Source organism: Oncorhynchus gorbuscha, unplaced genomic scaffold (assembly GCF_021184085.1).
Source record: "Oncorhynchus gorbuscha isolate QuinsamMale2020 ecotype Even-year unplaced genomic scaffold, OgorEven_v1.0 Un_scaffold_750, whole genome shotgun sequence".
Taxonomy (NCBI): domain Eukaryota; kingdom Metazoa; phylum Chordata; class Actinopteri; order Salmoniformes; family Salmonidae; genus Oncorhynchus; species Oncorhynchus gorbuscha.
Genome location: NW_025745793.1, coordinates 1 through 22503, shown reverse-complemented (window position 1 = coordinate 22503; position 22503 = coordinate 1). Strand labels below are relative to the sequence as shown.

At 46.1% G+C, this 22503-nt stretch overlaps 9 non-coding genes and 3 pseudogenes across 9 annotated transcripts; 4 read left to right on the top strand and 8 right to left on the bottom strand.

Annotated features, from left to right (window-relative positions):
* Window positions 1–5289: 5289 nt before the first annotated feature.
* LOC124020050 lies at window positions 5290–5407 on the bottom strand (annotated as a pseudogene).
* A 240-nt stretch (window positions 5408–5647) lies between these two features.
* On the bottom strand, window positions 5648–5766 carry LOC124020045. The gene has a single exon (XR_006835886.1). It is a non-coding gene; the product is annotated as a 5S ribosomal RNA (ribosomal RNA).
* Window positions 5767–6008: 242 nt separating this feature from the next.
* Window positions 6009–6127, bottom strand: LOC124020049. Its single transcript, XR_006835890.1, has one exon. It is a non-coding gene; the product is annotated as a 5S ribosomal RNA (ribosomal RNA).
* A 242-nt stretch (window positions 6128–6369) lies between these two features.
* Window positions 6370–6488, bottom strand: LOC124020048. The gene has a single exon (XR_006835889.1). It is a non-coding gene; the product is annotated as a 5S ribosomal RNA (ribosomal RNA).
* A 242-nt stretch (window positions 6489–6730) lies between these two features.
* Window positions 6731–6849, bottom strand: LOC124020047. Its single transcript, XR_006835888.1, has one exon. It is a non-coding gene; the product is annotated as a 5S ribosomal RNA (ribosomal RNA).
* Window positions 6850–7089: 240 nt separating this feature from the next.
* On the bottom strand, window positions 7090–7198 carry LOC124020052 (annotated as a pseudogene).
* A 241-nt stretch (window positions 7199–7439) lies between these two features.
* LOC124020051 lies at window positions 7440–7557 on the bottom strand (annotated as a pseudogene).
* Window positions 7558–8070: 513 nt separating this feature from the next.
* On the top strand, window positions 8071–8189 carry LOC124020046. Its single transcript, XR_006835887.1, has one exon. It is a non-coding gene; the product is annotated as a 5S ribosomal RNA (ribosomal RNA).
* Window positions 8190–8429: 240 nt separating this feature from the next.
* LOC124020057 lies at window positions 8430–8548 on the top strand. The gene has a single exon (XR_006835894.1). It is a non-coding gene; the product is annotated as a 5S ribosomal RNA (ribosomal RNA).
* A 238-nt stretch (window positions 8549–8786) lies between these two features.
* Window positions 8787–8905, top strand: LOC124020056. Its single transcript, XR_006835893.1, has one exon. It is a non-coding gene; the product is annotated as a 5S ribosomal RNA (ribosomal RNA).
* A 242-nt stretch (window positions 8906–9147) lies between these two features.
* Window positions 9148–9266, top strand: LOC124020054. Its single transcript, XR_006835892.1, has one exon. It is a non-coding gene; the product is annotated as a 5S ribosomal RNA (ribosomal RNA).
* Window positions 9267–22090: 12824 nt separating this feature from the next.
* On the bottom strand, window positions 22091–22209 carry LOC124020053. Its single transcript, XR_006835891.1, has one exon. It is a non-coding gene; the product is annotated as a 5S ribosomal RNA (ribosomal RNA).
* Window positions 22210–22503: the final 294 nt, after the last annotated feature.

The following is a 22503-nucleotide window of genomic DNA, read 5'->3' as shown; positions in this document are numbered from 1 at the left end:
AATGAACCATTGCATTTCTGTTCAAATGTTGTATCAAGACTGCCAAAATGTGCCTAATTGGTTTATTAATACATTTTCAAGTTCATAGCTGTGGACTCTCCTCTAACAGTAGCATGGCATTATTTCACTGGAGTAGCTACTGTAAATTGGACATTGCAGTTCAATTAACAAGATTTTAAGATTTATGACAATATCAGATATGTCTATGTCCTGCAAAATGTTATTGCTAGTTACAACCTCATGCTAATCATATTAGCCTACGTTAGCTCAACTGTCCCATGGGGGACCCACCGATCCTGTAGGAGTTTTAAAATAATTCAATAAATGTTTAAAAGTTCTACAAAATCCTCTGCTGTCTTCTGTGTTCTTTGGTACTGTCTGTCAGTATCATGGAATTTTCTCCACCCCTAAACAATCCTTTCCTCAGAGCGGCTTTTTTTCTACTTAGCAGGACAAACAGGTTTTCCTTGTTCTCCTCCCCGGTTCCCGCTCAAACCAATTAAAAAACTGAAAACATTGTCAAAACATTGTCATGTCAGCCCTTTACTTTTCTATAAGATGTCTGTGTAGTCCACAGCAAGTAATCTGGCACAGTGACATCATACCAAGATGATGGTTGTTGTTGCCAGGTAGCAAACAGGCACATGACACTGTAGTCATCATTTTGACCTTCTCCTGACTGTGACACATAGCTAAGAAATTTGAAGTATCTTGGCCAGGTCGCAGTTGTAAATGAGAACTTGTTCTCAACTAGCCTACCTGGTTAATAAAAAATACAAAAAAGTGGTGGATGGTGTGCGTGCCTCCTAAGTTGTTTTGGGTCGGCCTCTGGAATCAGTTTCATTGCCCTGGGTTGTCCTAGATGTAAAAAAGAATGTAATGGTAATTTCTCTGGCATTTTCACCTCACCTGCAAATTCTTTGTAAACCATATTTAACTTTTTCACGGTCTGTATTTCACCTGTTATAATTTGTGCAAATAGAGTTAGAATCTATATAGCAGGTTGAAGTGATACAGTCTACTGTGTGCTCAACCCACCTCTGTTCTCTCTCCATCTCTTCTGTCACTTTTTCTGTCTTGTCTGTGGCTGTCTCGGGTTCTTGTTTGTTACTGTCTATCCTCTTCAGTTATAGCCTGTTCTGTTCTTCTTATGTCTCTCTCAGTCATATAATATTATTCTGTTGCTATTTCTCTGTCTTGTCTGGTGTGACTCTTTAGTTTTGCAATCCAAAACGTTCAAGTGGATACTGGGTAGCTTAACTTATTTTTGGCCTGTGTCTGTGTTACGTAAATCATCCTCTTCCCTACCAGTTGCCCCTGGCTGCTGTTCTAAGTGCTCCACTTGTCTGCTGTTCTTATCTGTCCACCTCCTTGGCTCATCTGCAAGGAAGCAAGGTAGTTGTATAACATGTCATTAGTTAGTTTTAAAGGAGAACTGCACTTCAAATCAAATCAAATCAAATTTATTTATATAGCCCTTCGTACATCAGCTGATATCTCAAAGTGCTGTACAGAAACCCAGCCTAAAACCCCAAACAGCAAACAATGCAGGTGTAAAAGCACGGTGGCTAGGAAAAACTCCCTAGAAAGGCCAAAACCTAGGAAGAAACCTAGAGAGGAACCGGGCTATGTGGGGTGGCCAGTCCTCTTCTGGCTGTGCCGGGTAGAGATTATAACAGAACATGACCAAGATGTTCAAATGTTCATAAATGACCAGCATGGTCAAATAATAATAAGGCAGAACAGTTGAAACTGGAGCAGCAGCACAGTCAGGTGGACTGGGGACAGCAAGGAGCCATCATGTCAGGTAGTCCTGGGGCACGGTCCTAGGGCTCAGGTCCTCCGAGAGAGAGAAAGAAAGAAAGAGAGAATTAGAGAGAGCATATGTGGGGTGGCCAGTCCTCTTCTGGCTGTGCCGGGTGGAGATTATAACAGAACGTGGCCAAGATGTTCAAATGTTCATAAATGACCAGCATGGTTGAATAATAGTAAGGCAGAACAGTTAAAACTGGAGCAGGAGCATGGCCAGGTGGACTGGGGACAGCAAGGAGTCCTCATGTCAGGTAGTCCTGAGACATGGTCCTAGGGCCCAGGCCAGTTGAAACTGGAGCAGCAGCATGGCCAGGTGGACTGGGGACAGCAAGGAGTCATCATGTCAGGTAGTCCTGGGGCATGGTCCTAGGGCTCAGGTCCTCCGAGAGAGAGAAAGAAAGAGAGAAGGAGAGAATTAGAGAACGCACACTTAGATTCACACAGGACACCTGAATAGGACAGGAGAAGTACTCCAGATAAACAAACTGACCCCAGCCCCCCGACACATAAACTACTGCAGCATAAATACTGGAGGCTGAGACAGGAGGGGTCAGGAGACACTGTGGCCCCATCCGAGGACACCCCCGGACAGGGCCAAACAGGAAGGATATAACCCCACCCACTTTGCCAAAGCACAGCCCCCACACCACTAGAGGGAAATCTTCAACCACCAACTTACCATCCTGAGACAAGGCCGAGTATAGCCCACAAAGATCTCCGACACGGTACAACCCAAGGGGGGGGGGGAACCCGGACAGGCCGACCACAACAGTGAATCAACCCACCCAGGTGAAGCACCCCCCCCAGGGACGGCACGAGAGAGCCCCAGCAAGCCAGTGACTCAGCCCCCGTAACAGGGTTAGAGGCAAAGAATCCCAGTGAAAAGAGGGGAACCGGCCAGGCAGAGACAGCAAGGGCGGTTCGTTGCTCCAGAGCCTTTCCGTTCACCTTCCCACTCCTGGGCCAGACTACACTCAATCATATGACCCACTGAAGAGATGAGTCTTCAGTAAAGACTTAAAGGTTGAGACCGAGTTTGCGTCTCTGACATGGGTAGGCAGACCGTTCCATAAAAATGGAGCTCTATAGGAGAAAGCCCTGCCTCCAGCTGTTTGCTTAGAAATTCTAGGGACAATTAGGAGGCCTGCGTCTTGTGACCGTAGCGTACGTGTAGGTATGTACGGCAGGACCAAATCAGAGAGGTAGGTAGGAGCAAGCCCATGTAATGCTTTGTAGGTTAGCAGTAAAACCTTGAAATCAGCCCTTGCTTTGACAGGAAGCCAGTGTAGAGAGGCTAGCACTGGAGTAATATGATCAAATTTTTTGGTTCTAGTCAGGATTCTAGCAGCCGTATTTAGCACTAACTGAAGTTTATTTAGTGCTTTATCCGGGTAGCCGGAAAATAGAGCATTGCAGTAGTCTAACCTAGAAGTGACAAAAGCATGGATTAATTTTTCTGCATCATTTTTGGACAGAAAGTTTCTGATTTTTGCAATGTTACGTAGATGGAAAAAAGCTGTCCTCGAAATGGTCTTGATATGTTCTTCAAAAGAGAGATCAGGGTCCAGAGTAACGCCGAGGTCCTTCACAGTTTTATTTGAGACGACTGTACAACCATTAAGATTAATTGTCAGATTCAACAGAAGATCTCTTTGTTTCTTGGGACCTAGAACAAGCATCTCTGTTTTGTCCGAGTTTAATAGTAGAAAGTTTGCAGCCATCCACTTCCTTATGTCTGAAACACATGCTTCTAGCGAGGGCAATTTTGGGGCTTCACCATGTTTCATTGAAATGTACAGCTGTGTGTCATCCGCATAGCAGTGAAAGTTTACATTATGTTTTCGAATAACATCCCCAAGAGGTAAAATATATAGTGAAAACAATAGTGGTCCTACTTCCTGATTTGACCTCGTTTTAAATTTGGTTCAATAAGAAATGCTAGCAGCCATGACTGAACTCAAACGTGAGTTGAGTTGGTTTTGGGGTGGTTTACTGTGGGTGTCTCATATGTGTGTTCGCAGGTGGGAAGAGTTAGCCAAATTATTTTGCCAATTAGCTTCAGCTGGCTGCTGTGCGACCTGACTTTGGATAGCCTATCTCCGGGGCAGGTTAGGGACCGTCAATAAATTGCATAATGTAAATGGTACAATATTTTCATGTTGCAATTTTTGAGTTGTCTCATAAAATCTTTTCAATATTTGTATATGTATTTCTACTATTTATAGTTTACCACAGGCATTACAATCGGGTTGCATGCAGCTGCACTCTGAATTGATTACTTGTGTGCTGCCAGCTGTGGCTGGCAGGTAACCTAGCGGTTCAGAATGTTTGGCCAGTAACCGAAAGGTTAATCTGTCAATATGCACTTGAGCAAGGTAATTAACCCTAATATCTCCTATAAGTTGCTCAGACACCTGCTCACCACGCAGCATCTGAGGGAAACACGACACGACAGGGCGATACAAAGACACAGCACGGTGAACAATATACAAGGATCCGACAGGACAGAAACGGAAAACAAGGGGAGAAATAGGGACTCTAATCAGGGGAAAAGATAGGGAACAGGAGTGGAAAGACTAAATGATTGATTAGGGGAACAGGAACAGCTGGGAGCAGGAACGGAACGATAGAGAGAAGAGAGAGAGGGAGGGAGAGAGAAAAAAGGGAACGAACCTAAAAAGACCAGCAGGGGGAAAACGAACAGAAGGAAAAGCAAAATGACAAGACAATATAAGACAAAACATGACAGTACCCCCACTCACCGAGCGCCTCCTGGCGCACTCGAGGAGGAATCCTGGCGGCAACGGAGGAAATCATCAATCAGTGAACGGTCCAGCACGTCCCGAGACGGAACCCAAATCCTCTCCTCAGGACCGTAACCCTCCCAATCCACTAAGTATTGGTGACCCCGTCCCCGAGAACGCATGTCCATGATCCTACGTACCTTGTAAATAGGTGCGGTCTCGACAAGGACGGGAGGGGGGGAGGGAAGACGAACGGGGGTGCGAAGAAAGGGCTTGACACAGGAGACATGGAAGACAGGATGGACGCGACGAAGATGTCGCGGAAGAAGCAGTCGCACAGCGACAGGATTGACGACCTGGGAGACACGGAACGGACCAATGAACCGCGGAGTCAACTTACGAGAAGCTGTCGTAAGAGGAAGGTTGCGAGTGGAAAGCCACACTCTCTGGCCGCAACAATACCTTGGACTCTTAATCCTACGTTTATTGGCGGCTCTCACAGTCTGTGCCCTGTAACGGCAAAGTGCAGACCTCACCCTCCTCCAGGTGCGCTCACAACCATGTCGATAAGCATCTTTGTGTCACTCAAAAAGTTGAAGAACTTGCATATAATGTAGCCATAATTTGTAGCACAGATTGTTGGATGAAATACAAACTAACCTTGCTTACTTATTTCAAAGCGACGGCACATATTTCAGCCTTGTGGGAAGAAACGGACAAAGGGTTGACAAAAAGCTTACAGCACCTGGTATTCCCAGGCGGTCTCCCATCCAAGTACTAACCAGCCCGAACCTGCTTAGCTTCCGAGATCAGACGAGATCAGGCGTACTCAGGCCGGTGTGGTCGTAAGCGAGAAAGTATCTCTTGGTGCACTATATAAAGTCAAAGTGGGTGTGATTAACAGCTGTTGCATTTTCACCATGTCGATAAGCATCTTTGTGTCACTCAAAAGTTGAAGAACTTGCATATAATGTAGCCATAATTTGTAGCACAGATTGTTGGATGAAATACAAACTAACCTTGCTTACTTATTTCAAAGCGACGGCACATATTTCAGCCTTGTGGGAAGAAACGGACAAAGGGTTGACAAAAGCTTACAGCACCTGGTATTCCCAGGCGGTCTCCCATCCAAGTACTAACCAGGCCCGAACCTGCTTAGCTTCTGAGATCAGACGAGATCAGGCGTACTCAGGCCGGTGTGGTCGTAAGCGAGAAAGTATCTCTTGGTGCACTATATAAAGTCAAAGTGGGTGTGATTAACAGCTGTTGCATTTTCACCATGTCGATAAGCATCTTTGTGTCACTCAAAAAGTTGAAGAACTTGCATATAATGTAGCCATAATTTGTAGCACAGATTGTTGGATGAAATACAAACTAACCTTGCTTACTTATTTCAAAGCGACGGCACATATTTCAGCCTTGTGGGAAGAAACGGACAAAGGGTTGACAAAAAGCTTACAGCACCTGGTATTCCCAGGCGGTCTCCCATCCAAGTACTAACCAGGCCCGAACCTGCTTAGCTTCCGAGATCAGACGAGATCAGGCGTACTCAGGCCGGTGTGGTCGTAAGCAAGAAAGTATCTCTTGGTGCACTATATAAAGTCAAAGTGGGTGTGATTAACAGCTGTTGCATTTTCACCATGTCGATAAGCATCTTTGTGTCACTCAAAAAGTTGAAGAACTTGCATATAATGTAGCCATAATTTGTAGCACAGATTGTTGGATGAAATACAAACTAACCTTGCTTACTTATTTCAAAGCGACGGCACATATTTCAGCCTTGTGGGAAGAAACGGACAAAGGGTTGACAAAAAGCTTACAGCACCTGGTATTCCCAGGCGGTCTCCCATCCAAGTACTAACCAGGCCCGAACCTGCTTAGCTTCCGAGATCAGACGAGATCAGGCGTACTCAGGCCGGTGTGGTCGTAAGCGAGAAACTATCTCTTGGTGCACTATATAAAGTCAAAGTGGGTGTGATTAACAGCTGTTGCATTTTCACCATGTCGATAAGCATCTTTGTGTCACTCAAAAAGTGGAAGAACTTGCATATAATGTAGCCATAATTTGTAGCACAGATTGTTGGATGAAATACAAACTAACCTTGCTTACTTATTTCAAAGCGACGGCACATATTTCAGCCTTGTGGGAAGAAACGGACAAAGGGTTGACAAAAAGCTTACAGCACCTGGTATTCCCAGGCGGTCTCCCATCCAAGTACTAACCAGGCCCGAACCTGCTTAGCTTCCGAGATCAGACGAGATCAGGCGTACTCAGGCCGGTGTGGTCGTAAGCGAAAAGTATCTCTTGGTGCACTATATAAAGTCAAAGTGGGTGTGATTACCAGCTGTTGCATTTTCACCATGTCGATAAGCATCTTTGTGTCACTCAAAAGTGGAAGAACTTGCATATAATGTAGCCATAATTTGTAGCACAGATTGTTGGATGAAATACAAACTAACCTTGCTTACTTATTTCAAAGCGACGGCACATATTTCAGCCTTGTGGGAAGAAACGGACAAAGGGTTGACAAAAAGCTTACAGCACCTGGTATTCCCAGGCGGTCTCCCATCCAAGTACTAACCAGGCCCAAACCTGCTTAGCTTCTGAGATCAGGCGTACTCAGGCCGGTGTGGTCGTAAGCGAGAAAGTATCTCTTGGTGCACTATATAAAGTCAAAGTGGGTGTGATTAACAGCTGTTGCATTTTCACCATGTCGATAAGCATCTTTGTGTCACTCAAAAGTTGAAGAACTTGCATATAATGTAGCCATAATTTGTAGCACAGATTGTTGGATGAAATACAAACTAACCTTGCTTACTTATTTCAAAGCGACGGCACATATTTCAGCCTTGTGGGAAGAAACGGACAAAGGGTTGACAAAAAGCTTACAGCACCTGGTATTCCCAGGCGGTCTCCCATCCAAGTACTAACCAGGCCCGAACCTGCTTAGCTTCCGAGATCAGACGAGATCAGGCGTACTCAGGCCGGTGTGGTCGTAGCGAGAAAGTATCTCTTGGTGCACTATATAAAGTCAAAGTGGGTGTGATTAACAGCTGTTGCATTTTCACCATGTCGATAAGCATCTTTGTGTCACTCAAAAAGTGAAGAACTTGCATATAATGTAGCCATAATTTGTAGCACAGATTGTTGGATGAAATACAAACTAACCTTGCTTACTTATTTCAAAGCGACGGCACATATTTCAGCCTTGTGGGAAGAAACGGACAAAGGGTTGACAAAAGCTTACAGCACCTGGTATTCCCAGGCGGTCTCCCATCCAAGTACTAACCAGGCCCGAACCTGTCTTCTGAGATCAGGCTGAGATCAGGCGTACTTTCAATAAGGTTAGTTTGTATTTCATCCAACAATCTGTGCTACAAATTATGGCTACATTATATGCAAGTTCTTCCACTTTTTGATTGACACAAAGATGCTTATCGACATGGTGAAAATGCAACAGCTGTTAATCACACCCACTTTGACTTTATATAGTGCACCAAGAGATAGTTTCTCGCTTACGACCACACCGGCCTGAGTACGCCTGATCTCGTCTGATCTCGGAAGCTAAGCAGGTTCGGGCCTGGTTAGTACTTGGATGGGAGACCGCCTGGGAATACCAGGTGCTGTAAGCTTTTTGTCAACCCTTTGTCCGTTTCTTCCCACAAGGCTGAAATATGTGCCGTCGCTTTGAAATAAGTAAGCAAGGTTAGTTTGTATTTCATCCAACAATCTGTGCTACAAATTATGGCTACATTATATGCAAGTTCTTGCACTTTTGAGTGACACAAAGATGCTTATCGACATGGTGAAAAGCAACAGCTGTTAATCACACCCACTTTGACTTTATATAGTGCACCAAGAGATAGTTTCTCGCTTACGACCACACCGGCCTGAGTACGCCTGATCTCGTCTGATCTCGGAAGCTAAGCAGGTTCGGGCCTGGTTAGTACTTGGATGGGAGACCGCCTGGGAATACCAGGTGCTGTAAGCTTTTTGTCAACCCTTTGTCCGTTTCTTCCCACAAGGCTGAAATATGTGCCGTCGCTTTGAAATAAGTAAGGTTAGTTTGTATTTCATCCAACAATCTGTGCTACAAATTATGGCTACATTATATGCAAGTTCTTCCACTTTTTGAGTGACACAAAGATGCTTATCGACATGGTGAAAATGCAACAGCTGTTAATCACACCCACTTTGACTTTATATAGTGCACCAAGAGATAGTTTCTCGCTTACGACCACACCGGCCTGAGTACGCCTGATCTCGTCTGATCTCGGAAGCTAAGCAGGTTCGGGCCTGGTTAGTACTTGGATGGGAGACCGCCTGGGAATACCAGGTGCTGTAAGCTTTTTGTCAACCCTTTGTCCGTTTCTTCCCACAAGGCTGAAATATGTGCCGTCGCTTTGAAATAAGTAAGCAAGGTTAGTTTGTATTTCATCCAACAATCTGTGCTACAAATTATGGCTACATTATATGCAAGTTCTTCCACTTTTTGAGTGACACAAAGATGCTTATCGACATGGTGAAAATGCAACAGCTGTTAATCACACCCACTTTGACTTTATATAGTGCACCAAGAGATAGTTTCTCGCTTACGACCACACCGGCCTGAGTACGCCTGATCTCGTCTGATCTCGGAAGCTAAGCAGGTTCGGGCCTGGTTAGTACTTGGATGGGAGACCGCCTGGGAATACCAGGTGCTGTAAGCTTTTTGTCAACCCTTTGTCCGTTTCTTCCCACAAGGCTGAAAGTCTAACGGGAGGCCATGAATTCTGAACACATTCTCGATGATGATTTGTGCCGTCTCCTTAGCGGAAGGAGGTTTAGCGAGGGAATGAAATGTGCCGCCTTAGAGAACCTATCGACAACCGTAAGAATCACAGTCTTCCCCGCAGACAAAGGCAGACCGGTAATGAAGTCTAGGGCGATGTGAGACCATGGTCGAGAAGGAATGGGAAGCGGTCTGAGACGACCGGCAGGAGGAGAGTTACCTGACTTAGTCTGCGCGCAGTCCGAACAAGCAGCCACGAAACGGCGCGTGTCACGCTCCTGAGTCGGCCACCAAAAGCGCTGGCGAATAGAAGCAAGAGTGCCTCGAACGCCGGGATGACCAGCTAACTTGGCAGAGTGAGCCCACTGAAGAACAGCCAGACGAGTAGAAACAGGAACGAAAAGAAGGTTACTAGGACAAGCGCGCGGCGACGCAGTGTGCGTGAGTGCTTGCTTAACCTGTCTTTCAATTCCCCAGACTGTCAACCCGACAACACGCCCATAAGGAAGAATCCCCTCGGGATCAGTAGAAGCCACAGAAGAACTAAAAAGACGGGATAAGGCATCAGGCTTGGTGTTCTTGCTACCCGGACGGTAAGAAATCACAAACTCGAAACGAGCGAAAAACAACGCCCAACGAGCTTGACGAGCATTAAGTCGTTTGGCAGAACGGATGTACTCAAGGTTCTTATGGTCTGTCCAAATGACAAAAGGAACGGTCGCCCCCTCCAACCACTGTCGCCATTCGCCTAGGGCTAAGCGGATGGCGAGCAGTTCGCGGTTACCCACATCATAGTTGCGTTCAGCTGGCGACAGGCGATGAGAAAAATAAGCGCAAGGATGAACCTTATCGTCAGACTGGAAGCGCTGGGATAGAATGGCTCCCACGCCTACCTCTGAAGCGTCAACCTCGACAATGAATTGTCTAGTGACGTCAGGAGTAACGAGGATAGGAGCGGACGTAAAACGTTCTTTTAGAAGATCAAAAGCTCCCTGGGCGGAACCGGACCACTTAAAACACGTCTTGACAGAAGTAAGAGCTGTGAGAGGGGCAGCAACTTGACCGAAATTACGAATGAAACGCCGATAGAAATTAGCGAAACCTAGAAAGCGCTGCAACTCGACACGTGACCTTGGAACGGGCCAATCACTGACAGCTTGGACCTTAGCGGAATCCATCTGAATGCCTTCAGCGGAAATAACGGAACCGAGAAAAGTAACGGAGGAGACATGAAAAGAGCACTTCTCAGCCTTCACGTAGAGACAATTCTCTAAAAGGCGCTGGAGAACACGTCGAACGTGCTGAACATGAATCTCGAGTGACGGTGAAAAAATCAGGATATCGTCAAGGTAGACAAAAACAAAGATGTTCAGCATGTCTCTCAGAACATCATTAACTAATGCCTGAAAAACAGCTGGCGCATTGGCGAGACCAAACGGCAGAACCCGGTACTCAAAATCAAATCAAATCAAATCAAATTTATTTATATAGCCCTTCGTACATCAGCTGATATCTCAAAGTGCTGTACAGAAACCCAGCCTAAAACCCCAAACAGCAAACAATGCAGGTGTAAAAGCACGGTGGCTAGGAAAAACTCCCTAGAAAGGCCAAAACCTAGGAAGAAACCTAGAGAGGAACCGGGCTATGTGGGGTGGCCAGTCCTCTTCTGGCTGTGCCGGGTAGAGATTATAACAGAACATGACCAAGATGTTCAAATGTTCATAAATGACCAGCATGGTCAAATAATAATAAGGCAGAACAGTTGAAACTGGAGCAGCAGCACAGTCAGATGGACTGGGGACAGCAAGGAGCCATCATGTCAGGTAGTCCTGGGGCACGGTCCTAGGGCTCAGGTCCTCCGAGAGAGAGAAAGAAAGAGAGAATTAGAGAGAGCATATGTGGGGTGGCCAGTCCTCTTCTGGCTGTGCCAGGTGGAGATTATAACAGAACGTGGCCAAGATGTTCAAATGTTCATAAATGACCAGCATGGTTGAATAATAGTAAGGCAGAACAGTTGAAACTGGAGCAGGAGCATGGCCAGGTGGACTGGGGACAGCAAGGAGTCCTCATGTCAGGTAGTCCTGGGACATGGTCCTAGGGCCCAGGCCAGTTGAAACTGGAGCAGCAGCATGGCCAGGTGGACTGGGGACAGCAAGGAGTCATCATGTCAGGTAGTCCTGGGGCATGGTTCTAGGGCTCAGGTCCTCCGAGAGAGAGAAAGAAAGAGAGAAGGAGAGAATTAGAGAACGCACACTTAGATTTACACAGGACACCGAATAGGACAGGAGAAGTACTCCAGATAAACAAACTGACCCTAGCCCCCCCGACACATAAACTACTGCAGCATAAATACTGGAGGCTGAGACAGGAGGGGTCAGGAGACACCCCTAGCGGAGTGTTAAACGCCGTTTTCCACTCGTCCCCCTCTCTGATGCGCACGAGATGGTAAGCGTTACGAAGGTCCAACTTAGTAAAGCACCTGGCTCCCTGCAGAATCTCGAAGGCTGATGACATAAGGGGAAGCGGATAACGATTCTTAACCGTTATGTCATTCAGCCCTCGATAATCCACGCAGGGGCGCAGAGTACCGTCCTTTTTCTTAACAAAAAAAAACCCCGCCCCGGCCGGAGAGGAAGAAGGCACTATGGTACCGGCGTCAAGAGACACAGACAAATAATCCTCGAGAGCCTTACGTTCGGGAGCCGACAGAGAGTATAGTCTACCCCGAGGAGGAGTGGTCCCCGGAAGGAGATCAATACTACAATCATACGACCGGTGAGGAGGAAGGGAATTGGCTCGGGACCGACTGAAGACCGTGCGCAGATCATGATATTCCTCCGGCACTCCTGTCAAATCGCCAGGTTCCTCCTGAGAAGTGGGGACAGAAGAAACGGGAGGGATGGCAGACATTAAACACTTCACATGACAAGAAACGTTCCAGGATAGGATAGAATTACTAGACCAATTAATAGAAGGATTATGACAAACTAGCCAGGGATGACCCAAAACAACAGGTGTAAAAGGTGAACGAAAAAATCAAAAAAGAAATAGTCTCACTGTGGTTACCAGATACTGTGAGGGTTAAAGGTAGTGTCTCAAATCTGATACTGGGAAGATGACTACCATCTAAGGCGAACATGGGCGTAGGCTTGTCTAACTGTCTGAAAGGAATGTCATGTTTCCGAGCCCATGCTTCGTCCATGAAACAACCCTCAGCCCCAGAGTCTATCAAGGCACTGCATGTAGCACCCGAACCGGTCCAGCGTAGATGGACCGACATAGTAGTACAGGATCTAGATGGAGAGACCTGAGTAGTAGCGCTCACCAGTAGCCCTCCGCTTACTGATGAGCTCTGGCTTTACTGGACATGAATTGACAAAATGTCCAGCAAGTCCGCAATAGAGGCACAGGCGGTTGGTGATCCTCCGTTCCCTCTCCTTAGTCGAGATGCGAATACCTCCCAGCTGCATGGGCTCAGTCTCTGAGCCAGAGGAGGGAGATGGTTGCGATGCGGAGCAGGGAAACACCGTTGACGCGAGCTCTCTTCCACGAGCTTGGTGACGAAGATCTACCCGTCGTTCTATGCGGATGGCGAGAGCAATCAAAGAGTCCACACTGGAAGGAACCTCCCGGGAGAGAATCTCATCTTTAACCACTGCGTGGAGTCCCTCCAGAAAACGAGCGAGCAGCGCCGGCTCGTTCCAGTCACTAGAGGCAGCAAGAGTGCGAAACTCTATAGAGTAATCCGTTATGGATCGATCACCTTGGCATAGGGAAGCCAGGGCCCTAGAAGCCTCCCTACCAAAAACTGAACGGTCAAAAACCCGAATCATCTCCTCTTTAAAGTTCTGGTAATTGTTAGAACAATCAGCCCTTGCCTCCCAGATAGCTGTGCCCCACTCTCGAGCCCGGCCAGTAAGGAGTGATATGACGTAAGCAACCCGAGCTCTCTCTAGAGTATGTGTTGGGTTGGAGAGAGAACACAATATCACACTGGGTGAGAAATGAGCGGCACTCCGTGGGCTGCCCGGAGTAACAAGGTGGGTTATTAACCCTAGGTTCCGGAGGCTCGGCAGACCAGGAAGTAACAGGTGGCACGAGACGAAGACTCTGGAACTGTCCAGAGAGGTCGGAAACCTGAGCGGCCAGGTTCTCCACGGCATGACGAGCAGCAGACAATTCCTGCTCGTGTCTGCCGAGCATGGCTCCTTGGATCTCGACGGCAGTGTTACGAGCGTCTGTAGTCGCTGGGTCCATTCTTTGGTCGGATCCTTCTGTTATGCAGGTGAATGAGGACCCAAAAGCGACTTGGCGAAAACAGAGTCTTTAATCCAGAAAAGGAAATATGCAATACTCCTAGACAAATCGGAGCGGTAAATAAAGCATAACAAACAATTCCACTCGTAATGACGAGAACAGACTGGAGACTCGATCATAAACTGTAGGTTGCCTCGGGAAGGCACTTGACCGTAGCAGACTCAGACACCTGCTCACCACGCAGCATCTGAGGGAAACACGACACGACAGGGCGATACAAAGACACAGCACGGTGAACAATATACAAGGATCCGACAGGACAGAAACGGAAAACAAGGGGAGAAATAGGGACTCTAATCAGGGAAAAGATAGGGAACAGGAGTGGAAAGACTAAATGATTGATTAGGGAATAGGAACAGCTGGGAGCAGGAACGGAACGATAGAGAGAAGAGAGAGAGGGAGGGAGAGAGAAAAAGGGAACGAACCTAAAAAGACCAGCAGGGGGGAAAACGAACAGAAGGAAAAGCAAAATGACAAGACAATATAAGACAAAACATGACAATATGATGGCATATACGCGGTTTTCTAAATGAGAAGTTGCTTTTTAGGAGCATTTGCTCTTTAAAGTTACTGTATACTGACACGACCAGGGCAACTCAACTATAAAGAAAAATTCAAGTGTCCGCATAACAGAGCAATATAAATCTAAACATGATAGATAAGAAGCTACATAGCCCCTAGGCTATATGAACATAAAGACATGAGCCAAAAAAAACACACAAAAAAAACTGTGGAATGGAATAAATTAGAAGACTGATTAATTTAATTTTGTCAGTTCTACCAGCTAATGTGTGATTTCTAGATTACTTAACATTTGGGGACACCATCTAAAAGCCTATGTATTTTTCTTATTTTCCCCCTCTTTCTGGCACCCCCCTTCCCTTCTAAGTTCAAGTTCAAGTTTGTTTATTTGTCATATACACATGATATACATGGAGTACACAGTGCAATAAAATGGCTACTTGTAGGTTAACCTGTCGACAGTGCAACAATAATAGAAAAAGTAAGTAGGTTGGTGAATAAAGATTAATACAGCACCCCTACCTGCGGGAAGTAAGGGTGCTGAGGGTGCTGCTGCACCCCTGATAAAAATGTTGAATAATAATATTTTTTTTTTTAAATACAGTGCCTTTGGAAAGTATTCAGACCCCTTGACTTTTTCCACATTTTGTTACGTTACATCCTTATTCTAAAATTGATTAAATATTTTTTCCCCTCATCAATCTACACACAATACCCCATAATGACAAAGCAAAAACAGGTTTTTAGAAATGTTTGCTAATCTATTAAAAAGAAAAACGGAAAGATCACATTTACATAAGTATTCAGACCCTTTGCTAAGTACTTTGTTGAAGTTATTACACAGGGACCCTCGATGTCAATCTTAAATGAATCATCCTTTATTTGCCAGCATTCTGGAGAGGTTCCAACCAATTCAATGCACCATAGTACACATGTCAATCAGGTGCTTTCCCTGGGCAGGCCCAGCAGTTGTCTTATATACGACTATACACAGACAAGTTATATTTGCATGATTTAGCATAATTCATTAATCATAACTGTTTTGTTTCATTCATGTGACCGGCCAGCACTGGTTCATAACATGTGACAGACCAATATCTCACAAGGCTTCTCCTCTCTAAACTGTGACCTTGAATCTGAGATATCTTTTGTTTGTTCTAAAAACAAGGTCTGGGCGTACTGCCAAATTTCAGATACTGATAAGTAAGGGTTCGTTAAATCAGTCACTTGCATGAACACAGAAATTGGTTATTAGAACAGCACATGAATAGAACACAAAAATCAGTTACCAGAAAAGCACAAATATTAAAAGTCCCATTATACACCTTTGGCAGTGATTACAGCACAAAATATTATTGGGTATGACGTTACAAGCTTGGCACACCTGTATTTGGGGACAAAATCCCATTCTTCTCTGCAGATCCTCTTAAGCTCTGTCAGGTTGGATGGGGAGCGTTGCTGCACAGCCATTTTCAGGTCTCTCTAGAAATGTTTGATCAGGTTCAAGTATGGGCTCTAGCTGTGCCACTCACGGATATACATAGACTTGTCCCGAAGCCACTCCTACATTGTCTTGTCTGTGTGCGTAAGGTCATTGTTCTGTTGGAAGGTGAACCTTTGCCCCTGTCTGAGGTCCTGAGCGCTCTGAAACAGGCTTTCATCAAGGATCTCTCTGTACTTTGCATCGTTCATCTTTGCCTCAATCTTGACTAGTCTCCCAGTCCCTGCCGCTGAAAAACATCCCCACAGCATGATGCCGCCACCACCATGCCTTATAGTAGGGATGGTGCAAGTTTTCCTCCAGACGTGACACTTGGCATTCAGGCCAAAGAGTCCAATCTTGGATTTATCAGACCAGAGAATATTGTGGCTTCTGTCTGACCCTGATTGGTGGAATGCTGCAGAGATGGTTGTCCTTCTGGAAGCTTCTCCCATCTCCACAGAGGAACTCTAGAGTTCGGATTCTTGGTCACCTCCCTGATCAAGAGCCTTCTCTCCTGATTGCTCAGTTTGGCCTGACAGCCAGCTCTAGGAAGAGTCTTGGTAGTTCCAAACTTCCTCCATTTAAGAATGATGGAGGCCCTCCTGAGTGGCGTAAGGCACTGCATCGCAGTGCTAGAGGTATCACTACAGATCCAGGTTCAATCCTGAGCTGTGATGCAGCCGGCCGCAACTGGGAGACCCATGAGGTGGCGTACAATTGGCTCAGCGTCGTCCGAGATAGGGGAGGGTTTGGCCGGCTGGATGTCCTTGTCCCATCACACTCTAGCGACACCTTGTGTCGGATCCGGGCACATGCACGCTGATTTCGCCATCTGTATGGTGTTTCCTCTGACATATTGGTGCGGCTGGCTTCCGGGTTAAGCGGGCAGTGTGTCAAGAAGCAGTGCGGCTTGGCAGGGTCGTGGTTCCGGAGGATGGATGGCTCTCGACCTTCGCCTCTCCCGAGTCCATACGGGTGTTTGCAGTGATGGGAAAAGACTGTAACTACCAACTGGGGAGACCAGATCGACACAAGGTGTCGCTAGAGTGTGATGGGACAAGGACATCCAGCCGGCCTCTATCTCGGACGACGCTGAGCCAATTGTACGCCACCTCCATGGGTCTCCCAGTTGCGGCCGGCATCACAGCTCAAGTTGAACCTGGATCTGTAGTGATACCTCTAGCACTGCGATGCAGTGCCTTGCATACTCAGGAGGGCCTCCATCATTCTTAAATGGAGGAAGTTTGGAGACTACCCAAGACTCTTCCTAGAGCTGGCTGTCAGGCCAAACTGAAGAAATCAGGAAGGCTCTTGATCAGGAGGTGACCAAAGAATCCGAACTCTAGAGTTCCTCTGTGGAGATGGGAGAAGCTTCCAGAAGGACAACCATCTCTGCAGCATTCCACCAATCAGAGACAGAAGCCACAATATTCTCTGGTCTGATAAATCCAAGGTGGACTCTTTGGCCTGAATGCCAAGTGTCACGTCTGGAGAAAACTTGCACCATCTACTATAAGGCATGGTGGTGGCGGCATCATGCTGTGGGGATGTTTTTCAGCGGCAGGGACTGGGAGACTAGTCAAGATTGAGGCAAAGATGAGACGATGCAAAGTACAGAGAGATCCTTGATGAAAGCCTGTTTCAGAGGAAAAACCTGGACCTCAGACAGGGCAAAGGTTCACCTTCCAACAGAACAATGACCTTGGCACACAGACAAGACAATGCTTAGGAGTAGCCAGTAAGTGTCTATGTCTATATCCGTGAGTGGCAGGTATACTGAACCTGATCAAGTGTTCTAGAGAGACTGAAAATGGCACAGTGCAGCACAGCACTCTGGCTCCAACCTGACAAATAGGAAAGTCTTGTCCTAAATAGTGTGCCAAAGCAACATCATACTTAATAATATTTGTGCTATAATCCTGCAAAAAGTGTGCTTTTCTGTGTATTTTGTGTTCTATTCATGTGCTGTTCCTAATAACCAATTTCAGCAATGTTCATGCAAGTGATATTTGTGACCCTTACTTATCAGTATCTGAAATTTGGCAATGCATATTAGACCTTGTTTTAAGACAAACAAAAAACTAATTTGGCTGTGGATATTGGTCTGTCACATGTTATGGACCAGTGCTGACTGTCACATGAATGAAACAAAACATGTTAATGAATATGCTAAATCATGCAGATATAACTTGTCTGTGTATAGTCGTATAGACAACTGCTGGGCCTGCCAGCGCTATTTGTAATACTTAAATTGCATTAGTGGTTGGAACCTCTCAAGAATATCTTGATAAATAAGGATGATTCATTTAAGGTGACATCGAGAATTCTATTGTAATAACTGAAGCAAAGTACTTAATTTCTATGTAAATGTGATCTTTTCCATTTCACAATAGATTAGCAAACATTTCTAAAAACTGACATTATGGGAATTATTGTGTGTAGATTGATGGGGAAAAAAACTAATCAATTTTAGAGTAAGTGTAGTAACGAAATGTGGAAAAGTCGAAAGTGCAGAATACTTTCAAAACATATTTAAAAAAAATATTGTTATTCAGCATTTTATCAGGGGAGTGCAGCAGCCCTCCTTTTTACTTCCGCGGGCAGAAAAATAAACCAGGCGAATTTGAACTTAAGAGGAAGGGAGTATAGAAAGAAGGAGAGCAAGAAAATGCATAGATAATTCACAAATGTTAAGTAATCTAAATACGTGCTGAGTAGAACTGACAAAATTAAATTAATCAGTCTTCTAATTTATTCCATTCAATTTTTTGTGTGTTTTTTTGTCCTTCTCTTTTATGTTCTTATAGCTTAGAGTATGTAATATTGTAGGTGCTTTCTGGTTTACTTAATTTTCTTTATGAGTTGGTGCTAATGTCAATATACAGCCTTAAAGAGCAAATGTAAAAACGCTTCATTGAAAACATCTTATCTTATAATATATTTTGTCATTTTCCTTAGGATTTTCCTAGTCTTTTAGGTTAGGTTCCCTTTCTCTCTTCTCTATGAGTTCGTTCCTGCTGTAATTCCCCTAATCAATCATTTGGCACTCTGTTCTCTTTTTCCCTGATTAAATCTATTTCTCCCCTTGTTTCGTTTCTGTCCTGTCCGGATCTTATTAAGTCATATATGTAATAAGCTGAAGTAAATATTAAATATTTCAGATGCTTTGCGTGGTGGCCTTCTGTTAGTGCCCAGCTCCCCGAGATACTGTTACAGTTTATGTCCCTGTATTATTTATTTACGCTCCCTGTCTAGGAATGTGTTTTTTTTTTTTTATATTTCCTGCTGGATTAAGACTCTGTTTTGTGAAATTAAGCACGGGTCTCGTCACCTGCGCTATTTGGGATCCGACAAAAACCCCGTTACAAGCGTAATATTTATCGTCGTCAAGCCGACGACGCAACAGGAAGCGTCATATCACAACGTATGTGGTGTTTCGGAGTGGGGCAGCTGTTGTTGCAACAATTGCAGAGAGCAAGAGATGATTCGGAGATTTTGACCGTTCAGTACGACGGAAGCTGAGGCCTGGCTTCCCTATGTAGGTGATGATTCGTCCATAGCGAACCCACTCTATAGGGCCGCCCTGCGCGCCTCGTGACTGGAGCGGCGGCGCTCTGTTGCGGAGGGGACTCCCGCGCAGTGGTGGAACGAGGATTCTCGAGATTCCTTCAATTATTGAACTCTTTACTAAGCCATCCGCAGCATAGAGCAGCCGAGGGTAAGTCTGCTGCGTGGGCAGCGTCCACTTGTGTTTCCCTGCTCGCGCATGCAACATCTCTCTGGCTCGGGACTGAGCCCCGCCGGCTGGGCCAGTCTCAACACTCTCTTACAACAGACTACTGAACATTTTGTCAGCCGTAGAGCTCATCGTGTAAGGAGAATACTGTGTACGTCTCTCCATCAAATCGCAGCTACTATGTGATCCATCTAAACTGGACGGCCGGGTAAGCATGCAGTGCCTTGATGCTCTGGGGCTGAGAGGTATTTCATGGGCCCGGACATGGGCTCCGAGCATGATCATCTCCCAATGTAGGTTTGGAACACTACACAACCCTCACGAGTATCTGTGGCTTCCCGGGCTCTTTTCGTTCACCTTTTACACCTGTTGACAAGTCATCCAGCTGTAATCCTTCTGGTCTAGTAATTCTATCTATCTAGTTTCTTGTCATGAGAGGAGTGTTTGTATGTCTGCAAGTCCCTCCCGTTTCAGCTCTGTCCCCACTTCTCAGGAGAGCAGCATTTGGGGTGCGGGGAGGAATATCATGATCGCGCGCGATCCCTCGCGGTCATGTGATATAGTATTGATCTCTCAGTTACTCTCGAGGTAACTACTCTCTGTCGGCTGCAGGCATCTGTGTCAGGCCAACGCCCAGTACCATGTGTGCGCTCTTCCTCTCGGCGAAAGCTGTTAAAAACAAAGGGTGATTTTCTCTTTCGCCCTCGTGTCGAGGGCTGAATGGCATAGCGGTTAAGGAGTAGTTATCACTTCCCCCATGTCATCAGCCCAGAGCCGAGGTCTACGGGGGGGGGCAGCACGCGGACATATGGGAAAAGCGGCGTTTAGCACTCCGCTAAGAGGTGTCTCCTGACCCCTCCTGTCTCAGCCTCAGTAATTTATGCTGCGGTAGTTTATGTCGGGGGCTAAGGTCGGATTTGTTTATCTGGGTACTTCTCCTGTCCTATTCAGTGTCCTGTGTAAATCTAAGTGTGCGTTCTCGTAATTCTCTCCTTCTCTCTTTCTTTCTCTCTCGGGGACCTGAGCCCTAGAGACCATGCCCCAGGACTACCTGACATGATGACTCCTTGCTGTCCCCAGTCCACCTGGCCATGACTGCTCCAGTTTCAACTAGCCTGGGCCCTAGGACCATGTCCCGGGACTACGACATGTACTGCTGTCCCGGCTGGTATCTTGTACATTTATTTTTATTTAACCGAGAAGGGGATTTGGCCTGCCTCCCATATGCTCTGAATTCTCTCTTTCTTTCTCTCTCGGACCTGAGCTAGGGCCGTGCCAGGATACACAGTGTCACTACGTGCAGTCCATCTGACTGTGCTGCTGCTCAGTGCCTTGTCATGCTGTCGACTATGAACATTTAATTGCGATCTTAGCAGAAGAGGACTGGCCATATAGCCATTCTCTAGGTTCCCCGGCCTTTCTAAGGAGTTTTTCTAGCCACCCGTCTTTACCTACGTGTTGCTAGCGCAGCTGTAGGTTTACAAGCGGCACTTGGATATCAGCCCCGAGAGCTATACTTGATTTGATGCAATGCAGATACGCAGTCGCCAACTGTTTTCAGGCATTAATTAATGTGTTCTGAAGATTATGCTGGGCATCTTTGTTTTATTTACATGGCCGATATCCACTGCGTCACTTCGAGTTCATGTTCAACTGCGGCGTGTTCTCCAGCCCACAGAAGAATTGTCTCTCGTGGCGAAATGATGTCTTTTAATGTCTCCTCGTCCCTGATTCTCTTAACCGTTTCATGCTCGGCATTCATCATGAGGCCTCACTTGGTAGGCGTGTTTTAAAGTGGTCGATTCCTTGGGAACGATCTTCTAAAGAGCGTTTTGCATCGCTCTATCCTCGTTACCTTTTCTGGCGTCTTGGAACTAATTCATTGCTCGAGGTTGGCGCTCAGAGAAGCGTGGGGTTGTTGAAACTCCAGTCTGGCGATAAGACTAATCACTAAACTATTTTCTCAGCTAAACACAATACTCAACGCTGAGCGCAGCTATGATGTGGAGAGTATTTTTCCGACTACCGCCGGCAGCAGCTAGGGTGTTCACCCTACGGACGGACCATAGAACCTTGTACATCATTCGCAAGCGACACAATACTTTCGTCGAAGCTGGGTTGGCGTATTTTAAACAAGTTCGGACTATTCTTACGTCCGGTAGCAGGCGCCAAGTGTCACCCAGCTCCGTCTTTTGAATTCTTCTGTGGCTCTACTGTTGAAAATGGCGTGTTGTCCCAGGTGTCTGAAATTGAAGACCAGGTTAAAAAACAACACTCCGCACTGTCGCGCGCCCTAATGCCTTCTTTGTTCCTGTTCCTACTCTGTAGTGGGTAAAAAGTTATGTCATCCGGCTGCGTTGAGTATGCTGGCACGGTGGCGAGGCGTGATTGCCCTTTGTTCGTGTACTGATGGCGCAGATAAATCGACAACCTCTCCCTACGTGGGTCAGACAGCTTCTCCCTTCGTGACCCTAGACTGTTACGGTCTGCCTCTCTTGGCGACTGTGATGCCTGCGATTGCCAGTTATAGGTGCTCTAAGAGGCACATTTCATAACCGCTTAGGAGAGCAGCCTGAAATCATCATCGAAAATGTGTTCCTATGGCCTCAGAGAACCTAGATTTTGGAAGAGATTTAATAAGTTTGATTTAATTAGATCCGTCATATCAACCTTGTGGGAAGAAACGGACAAAGGGTTGACAAAAAGCTTACAGCACCTGGTATTCCCAGGCGGTCTCCCATCCAAGTACTAACCAGGCCCGAACCTGCTTAGCTTCCGAGATCAGACGAGATCAGGCGTACTCAGGCCGGTGTGGTCGTAAGCGAGAAACTATCTCTTGGTGCACTATATAAAGTCAAAGTGGGTGTGATTACCAGCTGTTGCATTTTCACCATGTCGATAAGCATCTTTGTGTCACTCAAAAGTGGAAGAACTTGCATATAATGTAGCCATAATTTGTAGCACAGATTGTTGGATGAAATACAAACTAACCTTGCTACTTATTTCAAAGGACGGCAGCATATTTCAGCCTTGTGGGAAGAAACGGACAAAGGGTTGACAAAAGCTCACAGCACCTGGTATTCCCAGGCGGTCTCCCATCCAAGTACTAACCAGGCC